General features: G+C 47.9%; 1 protein-coding gene across 4 annotated transcripts in view; it reads right to left on the bottom strand.

The window, feature by feature from the left end:
* PPP2R3A (protein phosphatase 2 regulatory subunit B''alpha) overlaps positions 1 to 15,637 on the bottom strand; it is a 173,994-nt gene extending 158,357 nt beyond the window's left edge. For 2 of the 4 annotated variants that reach the window (XM_054039289.1, XM_054039286.1), the window contains exon 1: positions 15,214 to 15,301. The gene's annotated coding sequence lies outside the window, so the exon portion shown is untranslated. Of the gene's footprint in view, positions 1 to 14,000; positions 14,039 to 15,213; positions 15,302 to 15,484 lie in introns of those variants that run through there. The other 2 variants (XM_054039287.1, XM_054039288.1) reach the window with 2 other exon arrangements.
* Positions 15,638 to 19,086: the final 3,449 nt, after the last annotated feature.

Genomic DNA, 19,086 nt, shown 5'->3' with positions numbered 1-19,086 from the left:
AGGTGGCACCAGAGTTTCCTCAGTTGCTGAGCTCTTGCAGTGCATAACTGGAGACGTTCTCGGGCCTGTCCAGCCAATAGAGGAGATTGGGGGCACAAGACACCTGAACTGCAACTCCCACGAGGTAGTGTGATGGCACTTCCAAATCAAAATTTTCAAATTTCAGCCAAAAGACTTTCAGTAGTTAGACAAAAATGTTCAGTTTTTGTGTGTTTGGGGGAGGGGGGGTCTTTGTTCTCTTTTGTTTTACAAAATGTTGACATTTTCCCTAGAAAGCTGTCTTTTTTCATGAAAAATTAATATTTGTCTAAAACAGTCTTCCATAAAAAATAGTTAATAGAAAATCTCCATAGTGTCCTTATTCTCTCATATCGAAGTCTAGATACGACCTCCTCAACTGTTTTCAGTGGCTAGTGTTTGTATTTGGTGATCTTCTTCAAATCTTTTGGACCTATATAAATCCTTAACTTACTAGTTTTATTACAGTGACCCAAGTGGTTGGTGTTTGTATTTGCTTACTACAACTATTTTACTCTAAAGCTAAATGTAACTCTGACATCTTTTCTCAGCGCAGACAAGACCTTGTGGGGAATGTACATTTGGTGGCACACTGAAATAAATATAATGTGATTTTATCATGTATCCCACTCCATTAAACTCTCAACATTTTTAAATCTTGTGTATTTTGTTCTGTAGACAAATTAAGTACCCATTTGTTCATCTGCACTTGCAGAATGCTCTACAGAGCTCATTTCTCCTGGCAGCCCACCCTAGCCCTTCTGGCTGTTGTACTCATTGTGGGGTGCTGTGGCTCCAACCAACGAGTTCCACAGGTTGACTATACATGATATGAAGAAGTACTTCCTTTTATTCGTTTTAAACCTGCTGCCTATTAATTGCATTGGGTGACCCCGGTTTGTGTGTTATGTGAAGGAGTAAACAAAACTTCTCCCTTCACTTTTTCTACCCCATTAATGACTTTATAGACCTCTATCATGTTCCCCCTTAGTCAACTCTTTTCCAGACAGAAAAATCCCAGTCTTCTTAATCTCTCCTCCTACAGAAGCTTTTCCATACACCTAATTGTTTTTGTTGCCCTTCTCTAAACCTTTTCCAATTCTCATACATCCAATTCTCACTTTTTAAAGATGGGGTGACCAGAACTGCATGCAGTATTCAAGGTGTGGGCATACCATGGATTTATATAATGGCATTATATTTTCTGCCTCATTATCTATCCTTTTCCTAACGGTTCCTTACATTGTTAGCTTTTTTGATTGCCGGTGCACGCTAACCAGATGTTTCCAGAGAACTATCCACAATGACTCCAAGATCTCTTAAGTGTTAAGAGCTAATTTAGATCCCATTATTTTGTATGTATAGTTTGGATTATGTTTTCCAATGTGCATTACTTTGCATTTATCAACATTGAATTTCATCTGCCATTTTGTTGCTCAGCCACCCAGTTTTGTGATATCCCTTTGTAACTCTTCAGAGCCTCCTTTAGACGTAACTATCTTGAGTAATTTTGTATTGTCTGCAAATTTTCCCACCTGTTTACCCCTGTTTCCAGATCATTTATGAGTAAGATTTTGTCATGCATCTTTTTAGTAAAAATCACAGACAAGTCATGGGCAATAAAGAAAAATTCATGAAAGCCTGTGACCTATCCATGATTTTTACTAAAAAGATATATGACAAAATGGGGAGCTGCAGGGTCTCCACACCACCCCGGAGGGCCTGCCTGGGAGTTGCAGGGCACCCCGGCAGGGGCCGGGAGCTCTAGGGCACCCCAGCCACCCGTAGTGGCTCCAAGCTCTCAGGGGCCCGACAGCTCATGGATTGCAGGGTCCCACAGCCAGGGATTGCAGGGTCCCACAGCGGCTCCAAGCTCTCGGGGGGCCATGGCCAGGCGCTCCTGGGGCACTCCCTCCCCCGCCCGCAGCAGGTAGGAGTTCGGAGCCACGCATCTCCCAGCCACCACAGGTGATGGGGGGACCCTGCAGCTCCCACGCACGGTGAGCTCAAGTCACGGAGGTCTCTGAAAGTCACGGATTCCATAACTTCCGTGACCTCCAGGACAAAATCGTAGCCCTATTTATGAATATGTTGAATAGCACTGGTCACAGTACAGGACACCACTACCTCTCTCCACTGTGAAAACTGAACATTTATTCTTACCCTTTGTTTCCTGTCTTTTAACCAGTTACTCAGCAAAGGACCCTCCCTCTTATCCCAGGACTGCTTACTTTACTTAAGAGTCTTTGGTAAGGGACCTTGTCAAAGGCTTTTTGAAAGCCCAAGTACACTACAGTCACTGGACCACCCTTCTCCATGTTTGTTGACCCCCCCTCAAAGAATTCTAATAGATTGGTGAGGAATGATTTCCCTTTACAAAAACCATGTTGACTCTTCAACAAATCACGGTCATCTTTGTGTCTGATAATTCTGTTCTTTACTATAGTTTCAACCAATTTGCCTGGTACTGAAGTTAGGCTTAGCTGCCTGTGATTGCCGGAATCACTTCTGGAGCCTTTTTAAAAAACTGGTGTCACATTAGCTATCCTGCCTGCCCCTGCTTTCCAACTCCCAGATGCTCTATATCTTAATTTCTGCTCCCAAGCCCTTTTTTGCCTCTCTCCTGACTTTAAGTCTGCAGAATATGCTAAATAACTTGGCGCCTGCAGTAGGCTCCTGGTTAATGATGTCCACCTGGACTTCAGAACATCTACAAGGAGGCAAAGGAGAAGTGGGGAGCCTGGGAAAATAGAAAAGAGTGGCATGCAGAGGTTAGGTAGGTAGGAACCACGCTGAGTTTGTAAGCTCTGGAGAGTTCCCTCCTCCCTACCACCCAGTGTGATCTAGAATTCCCGGTTCCCTGGCTTCCCTAGCCCCCTAGAGTTTAAGAGTGCCATAGGGTATCTTTCCCTCTGCCTCCCAACACATACCAAAGATTTAAATTCCATAAAAAAAAAAAAACAATGAAATTACCAAGCAAAAATAAAGTTTTTTATTCTGAGTTAAGGCTGCAAGTACAGTACAGTAGGAGGTGAAAAAATTTACAAGAACTTTGTAGACAGAGAAACCATTATTAGAAACCCAGGAATTTCAGTAATAAGAAGAGAATTGTTTTAAAATTCTAATAGTTTAATACTTTTTGTTTGTTTGGGAATATGTTTATTATAAGATATTTAAAATAGTTTCTTTAAGTCTTGTTAAGTTGATTTGTGCAACTGGGAACTTTACCTTCATCTTTTCCTGGGAATATATAAAATAATTAAGATTAGTCATTGATAATTGCACAAAAGCAACAAACTTAAGAGAACCCTGGGTGCCATGCAACAAACAAAGCTACAAACAACTGAAAAGAGGGCTGCTCCAAGTAAAATACACCTTCACTGGATACTCCCTTTCCTTCATTTAGTGTTAATTTCAACAACAACAACAAAACATAAAGCTCAATCTTAAGCAAAGAAAAGCTTTTTTCTTCTTTTGCTTGTTCCTAGTTCCTTCTACCTCAGAGAGAGGCTCCAATCCCCTTATTTCTTCAGGTAAATCCAACAGCTCTTATGGCACCTGGCAATAGAGTGACTCAGAAGAAAATAATCCACCACCATATTGCAAAGGGTTATAATGATACGACTTGGGTGGTCTCAGCCTCAGCTATCTCAACGAGTATAATAAAACTAAACTCTCATTCTTAGAGATGATGGTTTGAGGCACATTGGAAAGCTTGTGTTGCCACTAGGCCTGCTCTATCTGTTGTATGGCTACATAGAAGGGGACAAATTCATTGTTTCACTATGCCCCCATGTGCTAATGAGGCTGACACAAAGGAGTCATAGGCCCAGAGTAAACTCTCCCTCACGGAATATCCCCAAGCGCAAAGGGCCCTTGAATAGCCTCTGCAAGACCGATAGGAGGCCATTGTAGCAGAAGCACAAGTTAGGGCAGCTCTCAGGTTAGGCATGACCTGGAGGAGTCATGTTAAATATCATTGTGTTAAAACATGGCTTTGCAGCCAGTGTAGATTGGGACAAGTAATGTTTAACAGCACATCAGCTGATCATGGGTAAACCCTGGTTCTAGTAGGTTTACTCACAATTATCTGACACAATGTTAAACACAACCAGTCTATGTCTACACTTACTGCAAAGACACATTTAGCACCATGTTAGTTAATGCAGCTCCTCGAGGTCATGTCCTAACACTTCCTAATTTCCTATTGAAGGCAAGCACCATGTGAACTCCAATACATAAAGTCTGTTAGTACCAGAATACCTGAAATGTGCTCTGTAGGGCCAGCTTTTGGGCCTCACTGATGTGGGATACTTAGCATGATAAAGGAGAATCTTAACCTTAGGGTTTTTTTAAAAAGTAGGTTTCTAGCTGATTGCCTTGTAGTACTAGCCTTGAAAATATAAACCAATTAAAAGCAACTGTAGGAATGTATGGAAGAAGCTGCTGGACTCCACTTCTGCAGTAGGAGGCTGAAGGGAACCCAAAAATCACACAAACTTTTTATGGAAAATGAGGACGTTAAGTTTAGAGAATATCCCAAAGAACTTTCTCACTAACCCTCCCCCAATAGTTTTGCTTTTTCATATGCATAGTGACAGGACAGTGGTGGAAATGTTAAGTGAAGACAGGTAGGAAAATGATCTTTAGGTCCACCCAAAGCTAGATATGATGCTCCGTAATTGATGAGTCATCTTCTCTGATACATAAATAAGTGACATGAGGATGAGAATTCATTCTTACTAGTCATGCCTTCCATGAGTTCATTCATCTTTTTGCTAGTTCTATCTTGTCCTCTGCAGAGTTGCAGCTGTTGAAATGTAATAAATCATTCCAAAAGGTGCAGCATGTTCTAGTGCTCAGAAAAGTCTGGCATTTTTATAACTTGTGATTTTGGCTGAATCACACTAGAATCACATAGGGCAAATATGATCCATGCAAAAGATTTTTCTAGTCCTCCTTTCAAAAGTCCCATGTATTTATCTTATGCTTTTTTTCTACTGAACATACTTGATCATAAACTACTGAGAACTAGAAATGATGAGGACCTGTGAGAGAAAACATGGACCTGAAAACTGAGGTGATCCTAATGTTTCATTGAACAGTGCTCACTGAATTAGCAGCTATTCAATATTTTGTTTTAGCCTCATTGTTAAAATTGGCTCCAGGCCTTACTTATTCAAACCCTGCCCTGAAGACAGAATTAATAATTTCCTAATGGGCCTTTCTATTGCACTCATCAGAGTACTTGACATTGTGTAGTACTTTATATGTTCAGAGCACAGCTCCCATTGGCTGCAGTTGCAGTTGTGAGTGCTCAGCACTTCTGCAAATCAGACGTCAAGGTCTGTGAATCTGTGTAGCTCAAAAGCTTGTCTCTCTCCCACACAGAGGTTGGTCTAATAAAAGATATTACCTCACCCATCTTCTCTATTTAAGCACCCAAGGAACACACAGTTAGTGACCGCCTATGAAAAGTCTGGCTAAAGTGGCTTGACTAGCATCACATAGGAATTTTGTGGCAGAGGCAGGGATAGAATCTAGTTCTACAGAGCAGCATTCAACTGTTTTAACCCTGAGACCACCCCTTCTCTTCCGGCAATTCCCTGCCTCCTTCACACATACCTTCCAACTTCCGTAACAAATGAGATATGGAGCCTACAGACAAAAGTCTCATTCATTATACAACCACAGTTCATCCCCAGAGCAAGTTCATCCTGTGCACTAAATCAGGGGTCCTGTGGAAATAGTATATGATCATGTAATTAAATACTGTATCATAATCCATACACATAAGAGGGCTGAATTAAAAGTTCATGAAAGCCTGTGACCTATCCATGATTTTTACTAAAAAGATGTATGACAAAATGGGGAGCTGCAGGATCTCCACACCACCCTCGAGGGCCTGCCTGGGAGTTGCGGGACACCCCCGCAGGGGCCAGGAGCTCCAGGGCACCCCAGCCACCCGTAGTGGCATTTCCTAATGTCGAGTGCTTGATTTGTAACCTTAATGTTCTTTTAATGCAGTTTTATGTGTGTAATTTCCTAGGTATTCCTAGGTATTTTTAAAAGCAAATTAAATAAACCAAAATTTCACCATGTGAAACCATACTGACACCCACATTATTCATCAGCAGGGTTGGAACATTTAGATCCACCACATAGACATCTGCCACTCGAGCTAATGGAGTAACTGATAGCAGTAGTAAGTTGTCCTCTAGGTCAGGGGTTCTCAACCTTTTTCTTTCTGAGCGCCCCCTGCTGGCCCCAACATGCTATAAAAACTCCACAGCCCAGCTGTGCCACAACTGTTTTTCTACATACAAAAGCCAGGGCCGGCGTTAGGGGGTAGCAAGGAGGGCAATTGCCTGGAACCCCACACCACAGAGGGCACCGCAAAGCTAAATTGCTCAGGCTTTGACTTCAACCCCAGGTAGTGGGGTTCAGGGCCCCGGGCTGCAATCCTGTGCAGCAGGGTTTCAGCTTTCTGCCTGGGCCCTAGTGAGTCTAATGCCAGCCATGCTCGGTGGACCCCCCTGGTACCTGCTTGTGGCCCCCAAGAGAGCACCAGGTTGAGACTCCTGGTTGAGAACCACTGCTCTAGGTGGACAAGAAGAAAAAGGGCATGAGACACCCACTTTGCAAATGGGTTTCATAAGTATTTGCTGACAGCAGAGAAATGTTGAAACTCAAGAATCTTGGATTCCATTTAGGCTCTGGAGGGGAGTGTTCTCCAGTGGGCAGACTCTTCTGCCTCAGTTTTCTTCAGCTTCTCCCTATCCTGTCTCTTACTACCACTTCCTGGGTTCCTCATCCCAGTCATCCCTGCAACCTAATGGCTCTTTGTCTCCGTCTCAGGCTATTTCTACTCTGCACATTTACTTATAGCAGCATAATATATACATAAGAACATCAGAATGGACATACTAGGTCAGACCAATTATCCATCTAGCCCAGTAGCTTGTCTTGCAACAGTGGCCAGTGCCAGATGCTTCAAAGGGAATGAATAGAACAGGGCAATTATTGAGTGATCCATCCTGTCATCTAGTTCCAGCTTCAGGAAGTCAAAAGTTTAGGGACACCCAGAGCACGGGCTAGCATCCTTGACCACCTTGGTTAATAGCCATTGATGGACCTATCCTCCATTAACTTATCTAGTTCTTTTTTGAACCAAGTTATTTCATGAGAAGGATGGTAAAGCACTGGAATGGGTTACCTAGGGAGATGGTGGAATCTCCATTCTTAGAGGTTTTTAAGGCCCGGCTTGACAAAGCCTTGGCTGGGATGATTTAGTTGGTGTTGGTCCTGCTTTGAGCAAGGGATTGGACCAGATGACCTCCTGAGGTCTCTTCCAACCCTAATAGTCTATGATTCTATGAGTTATACTTTTGGCCTTCACATCCCCTGGCAAAAAGTTCCACAGGTTGACTATGCGTCACGTGAAGAAATACTTTCTTATGTTTGTTTAAAACCTGCTGCCTATTAATTTCATCAGGTGACCCCTAGTTCTTGTGTTATGTGAAGGTGTAAATAATACTTCCCTATTCAGTTTCTCCACATCATTCATGATTTTATAGACCTCCATCTTGTCATCTCTTCTCTAAGTTGAACAGACACAGTCTTTTTACTCTCTCCTCATATGGAAGCTGTTCGATACTCCTAATCATTTTTGTTGTCCTTCTCAGTTCCTTTTTCCAATTCTAATATATCTTTTTTGAGATGGGTCAGCCAGAACTGCATGCATTATTCAAGGTGTGGCTGTACCATGGATGTATATAGTGGCATTATGATCTTTTCTGTCTTATCTATCCCCTTCCTAATTAGGGTGAGCAGATAGCAAGTGTGAAAAATTGGGACAGAGAGTGGGGGTAATAGGCACCTATGTAAGAAAAAGCCCCAAATATCTGGACCGTCCCTATAAAATTGGGACATCTGGTCACCCTATTCCTAATGGTTCCTAACATTGTTAGCTATTTTTCAAAGCTGCTGTACATTGAACAGATGTTTTCAAAGAACTATCCACAATGATTCCAAGGTCTCTTTCTTGAATGGTAACAGCTAATTTAGACTCCATCCATTTTTATGTATAGTTGGGATGTTTTCCCATGTACATTATTCTGCACTTATCAACATTGAGTTTCATCTGCCATTTTGGTGCCCATTCACCCAATTTAGTGAGATCCCTTTGTAACTCTTCGCAGACAGCTTTGGATTTACCTACCCTGAGTAATTTTGTATCATCTGCAAATTTTGCTACCTCACTGTTTACCCCTTTTTCCAGATCATTTATGAATACAGTAACTCCCCGCTTAACATTGTAGTTATGTTCCTGAAAAATGTGACTTTAAACAAAATGAAGTTAAGCGAATCCAATTTCCCCATAAGAATTAATGTAAATGGAGGGGTTAGGTTTCAGAGAATTTTTTTCACCAGACAAAAGACTATTTTTATATATATATATACACACAGACACACACACAGAGCATAAGTTTTAAACAAACAATTTAATACTATGCACAGCAATGATGATTGTAAAGCTTGGCTGAGGTGGTGAAGTCAGAGGGTGGAAGAGGGTGGGATATTTCCCAGGGAATGCCTTGCTGCTAAATGATGAATTAGAACTCCACTGAGCCCTCAAGGGTTAACACATTGTTGTAAAATATGAGGCTACATTAACAAGGCAGCACGAATGGAGGGACGGGAGACAGCATGGCAGACAGAGAAATGCAGTGTGTGTGTGTGAGAGAGAGAGATGCGCATTGCCCCTTTAAGTATGCTGACCCCACACTAAGTACATTGCCCTTTTAAGCAGATCAGAAAGTTGAGACAGCAGCTGCTGCCAGCAAGCTCCCTCCGTCCCGAGCCCTGTCGTGTCCCCCCCGCCCCCCACTCTATAGAAATGAGGTAAGCAGGGGGCAGGAGACACCCTGACATTAGCTCCCCTCTTCTCTCCCTCCCCAGCACAGCAAGCAGGAGGCTCCCAGGAGCAGCTCCAAAGCAGAGGACAGAAGCAGCTCCTGGCAATGGGGGGAGAGACAGCTGAAATGCTGGCAATTGATAGCTTGCTGGGTAGCTGCCGCACTGGGAACTTAGGGGAGCATGGAACTGATAGGGGTTCTGCCAGGCTGCTGCCGGTCCACCCTGGTTCCAAGCCCCCACCAGCTAGCTGCAATGGGCTGCTCTTTCTGCAAGCAGTGGGACAAAGCGGGCAGCTGCCAAACAACATTATAAGGGAGTGTAACGAGGCAGTGGGGCATCCCACAGCCCTGCTGAGGGCCAAACCTCCCCTAATCCCAACATGGATGGAGCCACCGGGTCCGGAGCCTGCCCCGCCGAGGTCACGGCCCCAACTCGGAAGTATAAAAGCTCGCCTGCAGAGCTCAGTGGAGCCCAGGCCGGCGGAGAGAACAGACGTCTGTGGCCGAGCTCCCGCTGGGGAAACAGCCGCAGGCTGCGACCGGCCTGCCCCATGCCAGCTACCCCGAGGAGGACTGGCCAAGCCTGCCCCGTGCCAGCTACCCCAAGGACAAGCCGAGCCTGCCCTTCGCTACCTACCCAGAGGAGTCAATGCTGGTGGAGAGCACCGACGACACCAAGACGGCCCAGGTACCATAGGAGGGGGAGTGTGGAAGTAGCCTGGGGGCAGCCAACCCCAGTCTGGCTGCTGCACTGCCAGAGCCGATGTCAGTGTGTTGCGGCCAGGATCCCCACTGACAGCAGCGAGTTTCTGTCGCTGCTAGGGCCCCGGGCTGGGACGCAGTAGAGTGGGAGGGCCTGCGTCCCCCCTGCCACCCACTCCTTGGGTGGCAGACTCCCCTCTTTTTCCCTGGCCTAGAGAGGCTGGGGCTGCCACAAACTGACCCAGACCCTGCTTAAAGGCCTGGGTACCTGACTAACTAGTTGCTTGCTGCCCTGCCCTGACCTAGGGCCTGGGCTGCCACAAATTGACCCAGACCCTGCAAAAAGGCCTGGGCCTCTGACAGACTGCTTGCTTGCTGCCCACCCTGACTTAGGGCCTGGGCTGCTATAGACTTTGCCTCAGCCCTTGCTTAAGGGCCTGGGTTTCGGACCTCTTGACTCAGCCCCTGCTTATGGGCCTGAGCCCCTAACTGTGTGCCTGTTGTCCCAGACTACCGCCGGACCAGAGCGAGGCGGTGGGACACCCCACAGCCCCGCTGAGGGCCGAACCTCGGCCCAAACCTACTACATGGAGCATTGTGCAACTTTAAACGAGCATGTTCTCTAATTGATCAGAAACATAACAAGGAAACAACATTAACCGGGACAACTTTAAGTGAGGCGTTACTGTATGTTGAACAACACAGGTCTCAGTACAGGTCACTGGGGGGGGACCCCGCTATTTACCTCTCTCCATTGTTCCTATTTTTTAATCAGTCACTGATCCATGAGAGGACCTTCCCTCTTATCCCAGGAGTGCTTATTTTGCTTAAGAGCCTTTGGTGGGGTCCACCTGAAAGACTTTCTGAAAGCCCAAGTATACTATATCCACTGGATCACCCTTGTCCACATGTTTGTTGACCCCTTCAAAGAATTCTAATAGATTGGTGAGGCATGATTTCCCTTTACAAAAAACATGTTGACTCTTCCTCAAGATATCATGTTTATCTGTGTCTGATAATTCTGTTCTTTACTATTGTTTCAACCAATTTACCTAGAACTAAAGTTAGGCTTACCAACCTGTAATTGGCAGGATCACCTCTAGAGCCTTTTTTTTTTTTTTTTTAATCAGTATTACATTAGCTACCCTCCAGTCATCTGGTACAGAGGCTGATATAAATGATAGGTTACATTACTAATTACCACAGTTAGTAATTCTGCAATTTCATATGAGTTCTTTCAGAACTCAAGTGAATACTATCTGGTCCTGGTGACTTACTACTATTGTGTTAACAATTTGTTCCAAAACCTCTTCTGCTGATGCCGCAGTTCCTCAGATTTGTCACCTAAAAGAATGGCTTGGGTGTGGGGATCTCCCTCACATCCTCTGCAATGAAGACCGATGCAAAGAATTCATGCTTCTCTGCAATGGCCTTGTCTTCCTTGAGTGCTCCTTTAGCACCTCGATGGTCCACTGGACCCACTGACTGTTTAACAAAGGGGTGGGCAAACTTTTTGGCCCGAGGGCCACATTTGGGAATAGAAATTGTATGGTGTGCCATAAATGCTCAGAAAATTGGGGTTGGGGTGTGGGAGGGGGTGAGGGCTTTGGTTGGGGGTGGGGCTCTGGGTTGGGTTGGGGATGAGGAGTTTGGGTTGTAGGAGAGTGCTCCAGGCTGGGATCAAGGGGTTTGGAGGGGGTTTGGGGGGAGGGGTGGATCAGGGCAGGGGGTTGGGTGTGGAGAGAGGCTCATGGGTGCAGGCTGAGGATGACGCTTACTTCAAGCGCTCCCAGAAGCGGCGGCATGTCCCTTCTTTGGTTCCTACATAGAGGCATGGCCAGGCAGCTCTGCACGCTGCCCCGTCCACAGGCATCACCTCTGCAGCTCCCATTGGAGCACCGGAGGGGGGACAGGCCGTGGCTTCTGGGAGCCACGTAGAGCAGCCCCCGACCCTGCTCCCCAGCTGGAACGACGGATCACAGGAGCGGGGCAAGCTCTAGATCCCGCTCCCCAGTGGGACCTTGAGGGCCAGCTTAAAACGGCTGGTAGGCCAGATCTGGCCCATAGTTTGCCGCCCCTGGTTTAGCAGGTTTCCTACTTCTGACGTACTTAAAGGTTTTTTTGTTGTTAAGTTTTGTCTTTAGCTAGCTGCTTACCAAAGTCTTTGACGGCTTGTTTTATTATACATTTACACTTGACCTTATGCGCCTTTCTATTTTCCTCACTAGGATTTGACTTCCCAGTTTTAAAGGATGTCTTTTTGCCTCTAACTGCCTCATTTACTTTGTTGGTTAGCCATGATGGCATTATTTTTGTTCCTCTTATTGTCTATAATTCTTTTTTCTTCTTCTTTGGGATATTCATTTAGTTTGAGCCTCTATTATGGTGTTTTCAAATAATCTCCATGCCGCTTGCAGCCATTTCACTCTTGTCACTGTTCCTTTTAATTTTCAGGTAACTAGATTCCTCATTTGTGTGTAGTTCCCCTTTTTGAAGTTAAATGCTACTGTGGCGGGTTTCCTTGGTATTTTCCCTCCTACAATTATATTAAATTTAATCTATTATTGAGCAGTTCAGCTATATTGACCTCTTGGACCAGATCCTGTGCTCCACTTATGACTAAACCAAGAATTGCCTCTCCCTTTGTGGGTTCCAGAACTAGCTGCTCCAAGAAGCTGTCATTCATGGTGTCTAGAAATTTCATCTCTGCATCCCTTCCTGATGTGACAGATACCCAGTCAATATGGGGAGAGTTGAAATCCCCCATTATTATTGCATTTTTCACCTTTGTAGCCTCTATAATTTCTCTGAACATTTCACAATCACCATCCTATTTAGGTGATCGGTAGTATATTCCTACTGCTATACTCTTATTTTTCAAGGATGAAATTTCTATCCATAGAGATTCTAGGGTGCACTTTGATTCATTTAAGATTTGTTCTTTATTTAACTGTGCTTTCTTTTACATATTGTGCCACTCCCCCACCCACGCAACCTACTCTGTAATCCTATATATTTTGTATCCTGGTAATACTGTGTCCCATTGATTATCCTCATTCCACCATATTTCTGCGATGCCTAATTATATGGATATCCTCATTTAATGCCAGGCACTCTAATTCACCCATCTTACTATTTAGACTTCTAGCATTTAAAAAAAATACACAAGACAAAACCAAACTAAAAATGACCTAGAAAATTTAGAGTAGGCAACAGGGGAGATTCTGTAACACATGTAGAATCCCACAGGCACAGAAAGCAAATAAACAGCATGGATTTAAAAACAAAACAAGAGTACAGAAACAAACAGCTGCACCTATTGCATTAAGCCATTTTTTCTTCATATGTCCTATGGTTGCAATAGAGAAGCTGTGGAACATGGAACAGGAGGCTGGAAGAGGAGATGCCCATAAGTAGGGTTTGATCTAAAGGATTAGCCTATAACATGGCCACAGCTAGGTGCCGAAAAATATTCTCACAAGTTCAGCTGGATCAGTGGCAGCTGGGGTAGACCATAGATAGAGAAGACCCTTGTGGTTGACGTGTTTTAACCAACATTTTTAGTAGACTTGCTTCCAGATAGAGCCTGTCTACACTAGAGCTCCCGCTCATGCCACCATTGATTCAGCTGAAAGACACACTTCCTCGGGACAGAGACTATCATTGGCAGGAGACTGGACAGTCATTCTTAGAGACATGAGGCAATACATGTATAAGTGTCCACATAAATTATATCAGAATATTCAATTGGGGGGGGACAAAACACAACTTAGAAATATTGTGTATTGATCAAACATGTTTCAAGACACAAAACAACTTGGAGAAGAATACTGACAGTGTCAGGAATGAGTAAAAGCAATTAGAAAGAACCAAGCTCACCAAAATGCTGATCTACCTTGGCACAAGATAGCTGTAGATATTTATATTTGCTCCTAGTAGATTATTTATCAGTGTATTTATCCTATGTATGCCAGAGGCATATGGTTATGGCACCAATTTCCAAACTAAAAGCTGTGTTTGCAAGATATGGGATCCCTAAAGAACAACAAATGACAATATTCCATTTGTAAGAAGACAAATGTCCACCTGCAGCATTGTAAGAACTGCAATTCACTCCAGTCTGACATCTACAATCTAACAAAATGGATGAGAGAACCAATCACACAACTAAGTCACTGTTTCATAAAATTTCTGCCACAGTCAAAATCCCACCTCTAACTTTGCCGGACCAGCCCAGTGTAGCCTGCAGCCCAGGAATGGGCATGGTCGTGAGAACAGTTCTAATCCATGGCGATGCCACAACCCAGCAAACGGTAATACCCACAACTGAGAGGGACACAAGCAATAGAAGACACCTCTTACCTCTTCATCTAGTGACCTAACGCAGACACACCAGCCAGCTGTAGGGTCAAGAATAGGTGACACCATCAGAAGACATATTGTTATCAGAATCAGAACCTGTCACTTTTGAAACACTGGTGAAATCCTAGTTTTTCTGAAATAGGAATTTTGCTTCCCAAGGGTATGTCAGGCACATCATATCCCACGCTGGGCAAATTTTTAACTGGGCACGTTTTAACATCAGTCATGCATGCCATCCAACGAGAGAATCGTTTGAAAACTAAACACTGAATCAGCAGTACAAGCTGATCTCTAATTAAGTCAGTGCTAGGAACCTGTGACTCATAAGACCATAATGCAGAAAGCAGTCACCACCACTCATAAAAGATTTTCATGTTTCAAGTCTAGTGACAAAGACGTTGCTTGCTATTATGTTAATTGAATGTGGGATCTTAAAGTGCAGAAAGAGGTGAAATCTATTGTAAACTGACACTTTAACATGCAAGTGTGACCAGCATAGGAGCACTTCCCCCTCCTTCCACACTCCAGTTGCAGAGCCTGCACACAAAGAGCTATGTTCCATTTGAGCTGCAGAGTAGATGTATTGCTCCAGCTCTAGCCAATAAAGTGTTTACAGTTTAATTTTCTCATCTGGGTGCTTAGGAAAGGAGTGTGCGGGGCAGCAGAGGCCCATGGCCAGGTTGTCCTTACAACTGTTCGGCCAGAGCAAAGCTGACCACTTGCAAAATGTCATTAACTCAATACCCCCACACACTGGGTATTCATGTGGGCAGGCAGATTCAGTTACAGAGGCGCACTAGGTGGGCATTTACTCTTCTATTTTTAAAAGACATAAATGTACACCCTGTGTTTAGCCCTCAGGCTCCTGGGAACGGTGCCTTTGGTCAGCAAGGCTGGAAACCAATGACTTAAACCCCAGCACCTGGGCACGCTCCAGGGAGCCTGTAGCGAGGCTGTCTACAGCGAAAGTGAGCAGCGCCCGGTCGTAGGGCCGTGTCACATCGCGCGGGTGTCGTGCGGTTAGGGGTCAGGTAGCCCTGCGCGCTCCGCGGAGCCCGCCCGCAGACGCGGGGCTGCACACACCGGCCAGGAGCGGGGCCCCCTGCCCGGTCGGGCAGCGGCTCCCTCTTCCCCCACCAACAGCCCGAGCCACGTCCCGCCCCGGCTGAGAGGAAGCACCGCTGGGCCCGGGGCGGGGCAGCGCGACACCTACCCGCCGGGCAGCGCCTCGGCTCCCGCTCGGCCCCTTCCCCGTCTCTTCCGCACGGCCGGGGGGCGCCGCCCGCAGCCTGCGCGCCGAGCCCGGCAGAGGCGCGGCTCTGGGGAGCGGGCAGCGCCTGCGGGCCGTGGCGCCAGACGAAGCGGAGCAGTGGGAGGCCAGGGGGCCGCACGCCAAGGGGAAGCCGGGGGGTCAACGCGGCTGCCGCGAGCGGCCGGGACAGGCACAGCCCTGCGCGGGCCGCCCCTCCCCGCGTGTCACTTACCCCCGTGCGCCGCAGGGGTCCGCCTCTGCCCGAGCCCTGCCCCCGGCCGCGGCCCCCCAGTAGGGGGAGGAGGAGTCCGACGCTGCAGCTGGGCCTGACGTCGGCCCACACAGCTCAGCTAGACCGCGCTGCCAGCCCCATCGGATACCCTCGCCTCCCTCCGCCGCTCCCCCTTTCCTTCGCCCCGTCTTGCTCGCGCTTCCCAGAACCGCTTGGGCACCCAGCCTCCCCGCCTCCTCCGCCGGGCACTCCCGCTGGCGTACACGCCTTGCCAGCTGTAGGGATTTTTCCACCAGCCGCAGAGTGTCCTCCAAACGTGTAAGAAGCTTATTGACCTCAAGACTGCGGCTCTCCCAGAGCCCTCGGGGGACACCGCAAGCGGGTGGGCGAGAGACTTGTCACAAGCCCTGCACTTGCCTCCAGCTTCCCGCACCCCCGGGGTCAGTAGGGAGTGAGGACGGAGGCAGGCAGGCTCAGCCTGTCTGGCCTTCAAGAGACCAAACGCTTTGGAGCAACACCTGACTGGCCGCCAGGCAGGAAAGGATTTGGGAGAAAGGGAGCCCGTGGCAAGAAAAGGTGGAGTGAAAGAGGCGCAGGCCATAGAAACGGGCACAGGGGTGGCTTTGGAGCCTTGGGAAGGGCCTGTAGAGGCAGGGGAGCAGGGCGAGGCTGAGGGCTAGCCTGGCATTTCACTGAGATTTTACACTATACAAATATTTTAAAACTCCCAAAGGCAGGACAGTGTGTTACAACAAGGCAGGGGCACAGCCAGGTGGGGGGAACGGGGAGTGGGGAAAAAAAGGCACCACCCACTGCAGCGCTCTTACTGATGGGGCGGCACTCCGGGTCTTCAGTGGTACTTTGGTGGCAGGACCTTAACTCGCTCCGCGGGTCTTCGGCGGTATTTTGGCGATGAAGCTTCAGTGCCACCGAAGACACCCGGAGCTAGTGAAGGGCCCACCACCGAAGACCTGGAGCGCCACCCTCTTAGTAAGAGTGCCACAGCAGGTGGCGTCTTCTTTTTTTTTCGCTCCCAGGTGAGTAAAATTAAAAAGGTGCCACTTGTGCTCGGTGGGGAAGCGGCCCCTGCCCCACTCCTCTCCCCCCAGCTACACTGCTGCAACAAGGAAGGGTGAGCATGAAAAGGAACAGCTACAAAAGGGGCAGTGAGTGCATGCTACACAAAACATGAGTTCTTCTTTGAGTACTGTCCCTGTGGGTGCTCCACTACAGATAACGGTGCATCCCAGCACCGTTGATCAGAGATTTTTGGTAGCAGTGCCTGGTCGGGACACACCTGCTCAGCTGCTGTCTCGTGGCATCATTAGGATCTGCCTGAGCATGCGTGTCCCGCACCCCTCTCACTTCCTTTTCAACTGTCCTCGGCTGAAGACGGTACTCGGGGCAGTGCTGAACCTCTTCCGTGGTCACTGAAGGAAATAAGTAAAAAGAAATAGAATTAGTTAGATAGAAATATCCGAGTGCTCTCCCTTCCTTTAGAATAGTTAGTTTAAAACAAAACAAAACACTTTTCCCCTCACGTTCGTCTCCTGTTGAGACTGTCTCCCATGACGCCGGGGTCCCCAGGCTTTAAGAAATGTGACTCCTGTAAGGAGCCTATACCACAGTCTGATGGACACTCATGGTGTGTGAAGTGCCTCGGAGACACACACATCCCTGCCAAGTGTCTCCACTGTACGAGCCTGAAAACCAGGGCTCATTGTGACAGGGACTTGCGGCTAAAAATGCTCCTGATGGAGAAATCTCTGCAGCCGCATATGGAGACGGGCACAAGTAAACCCTCTCCTTCACACCCCTCTGCTAGGTTGGAACCTATCAGGAGCACGGCTTCACCCGCTCAAGTGAAGAGGCAGGAAGCCCCAATGTCTCCACACGGAGACTTTCAAAAGGGTAAAGAGTCTCCTGTGAGATCTTTACCCTCGGTGCTGCAACTGCTATGAACAACTGATTCGACTTCTGAAAGGCTAAGTGCGCTTGATGTAGAAGGTTAGTGCTCGCAAGACGTCAGGGGAGTGCAGCCTCTGCTTCCGGCTACTGGCATGAGGCTTATGGTAAAAAACAGGCAGGAAAATTTCCTGACTAGTGTGGAAGTGTTACACCACCTTGGGAAGAAAGGCCAGGTGAGGCCTGAGTTGCACCTTATCCCTGTGGAAAACCATATAAGGTGGATCAGAGGTAAGGACCTTTAACTCAGACACCCTCCTTGCAGAGGTAATAACGACCAGAAAGCTACCTTCCAAGACAGATATAGAAGGGAGCAAGTCACCAGCGGTTCAAATTGGGGCCCCATTAGCCTGGAGAGGACCAGATTAAGGTTCCACAAGGGAACAGGCTGTCTGATCTGGGGATGTAGGCAGTCCAGACCCTTGAGGAAGCAACCAACCATAAGGTTGGTGAGACAGAGTGACCAGACACTCCTGGGTAGAAGGGGGAGATAGCAGCCAGGTGTTCCCTTATGGAGGACGTTGCCAGGCCTTGCTGCTTCAGGTGCAGAAGGTACTCTAGGATGAGAGGTACAGTAGGGTTACCATACGTCCGGATTTTCCCGGACATGTCCGGCTTTTTGGGCTCCAAATCCCTGTCTGGGGGGAAAGCCCAAAAAGCTGGACATGTCTGGGAAAATCGGGGGGGCCGGGCCGGCGGAGCAGGGCCGGGCCGGGGGCTCCGGGGACGGGCCGGGGGGCGCGGTGCCTGGCTCGGGGGCTCCGGCGGGGCCGGGCTGGGGACGCGGTGCCTGGCTCGGGGGCTCCGGCGGGGCCGGGCTGGGGACCGGCAGTGCGGTGCCGGGGGCCTGGGGGCCGGGCCGGGGACCGCAGTGCTGGGCGGGCCGGGGGTGGTCGGCCGGGCCCGGGGCCAGCACCCCAGGGCCGGGGACAGCCTGGGCCGCGCCTCCTCCCCCCCACACTCCCCCTTACCTGCTTCAGGCTTCCCGCAACTCAAATGTTCGCGGGAAGCAGGGGAGGGGGCGGAGACTTTGGGGAGGGGGCGGAGTTGGGGAGGGGGCGGGCCCGTGGAGTGTCCTCCTTTGGGAGGCACAAAATATGGTAACCCTAAGGTACAGGTGCCTGGAGAGGGGGTGTACGATGTTGGTCACACCAACAAGTAAATCTCTTCCACTTCATCAGATATGTGGCTCTAGTGGAGGGCTTCCTGCTGCCGAGGAGGACCTCCCTTACTTGTTCTGAAGCTTCCAAGCCGTGAGATGCAGGGACTGCAGGTTAGGGTGATGAAGGCGACCATGGTCCTGAGTGATCAAGTCGGGGAGGAGAGGCAACGTGACCGGGGCGCCCACTGACAGTTCCAGGAGCGTGGTGTACCAATATTGTTGAGGCCAAACCATGCTGGAGCCACCAGAATTATCTCTGCTGCATCCCTGTGGACTTTTGAGTATGACCTGGTGCATGAGAGGGAACGGGGGGAAAGCGTAGAGCAGGCGACCTTCCAATGGTAGCAGGAATGCATTTGTGATTGATCCTGGGCTGTGTCCCTGGAAGGAGCAGAACATTAGGCACTTCCTGTTGCTGCAGGTGACAAGCAGGTCAACCTGGGGAAACCCCCACCTTTGGACGACGAGGTGTATG

This window comes from Malaclemys terrapin, chromosome 9, assembly GCF_027887155.1.
Source record: "Malaclemys terrapin pileata isolate rMalTer1 chromosome 9, rMalTer1.hap1, whole genome shotgun sequence".
Lineage (NCBI taxonomy): Eukaryota > Metazoa > Chordata > Testudines > Emydidae > Malaclemys > Malaclemys terrapin.
The sequence above is the reverse complement of the archived record's forward strand: the minus strand, read 5'-3'. Positions and strand labels throughout refer to the sequence as shown.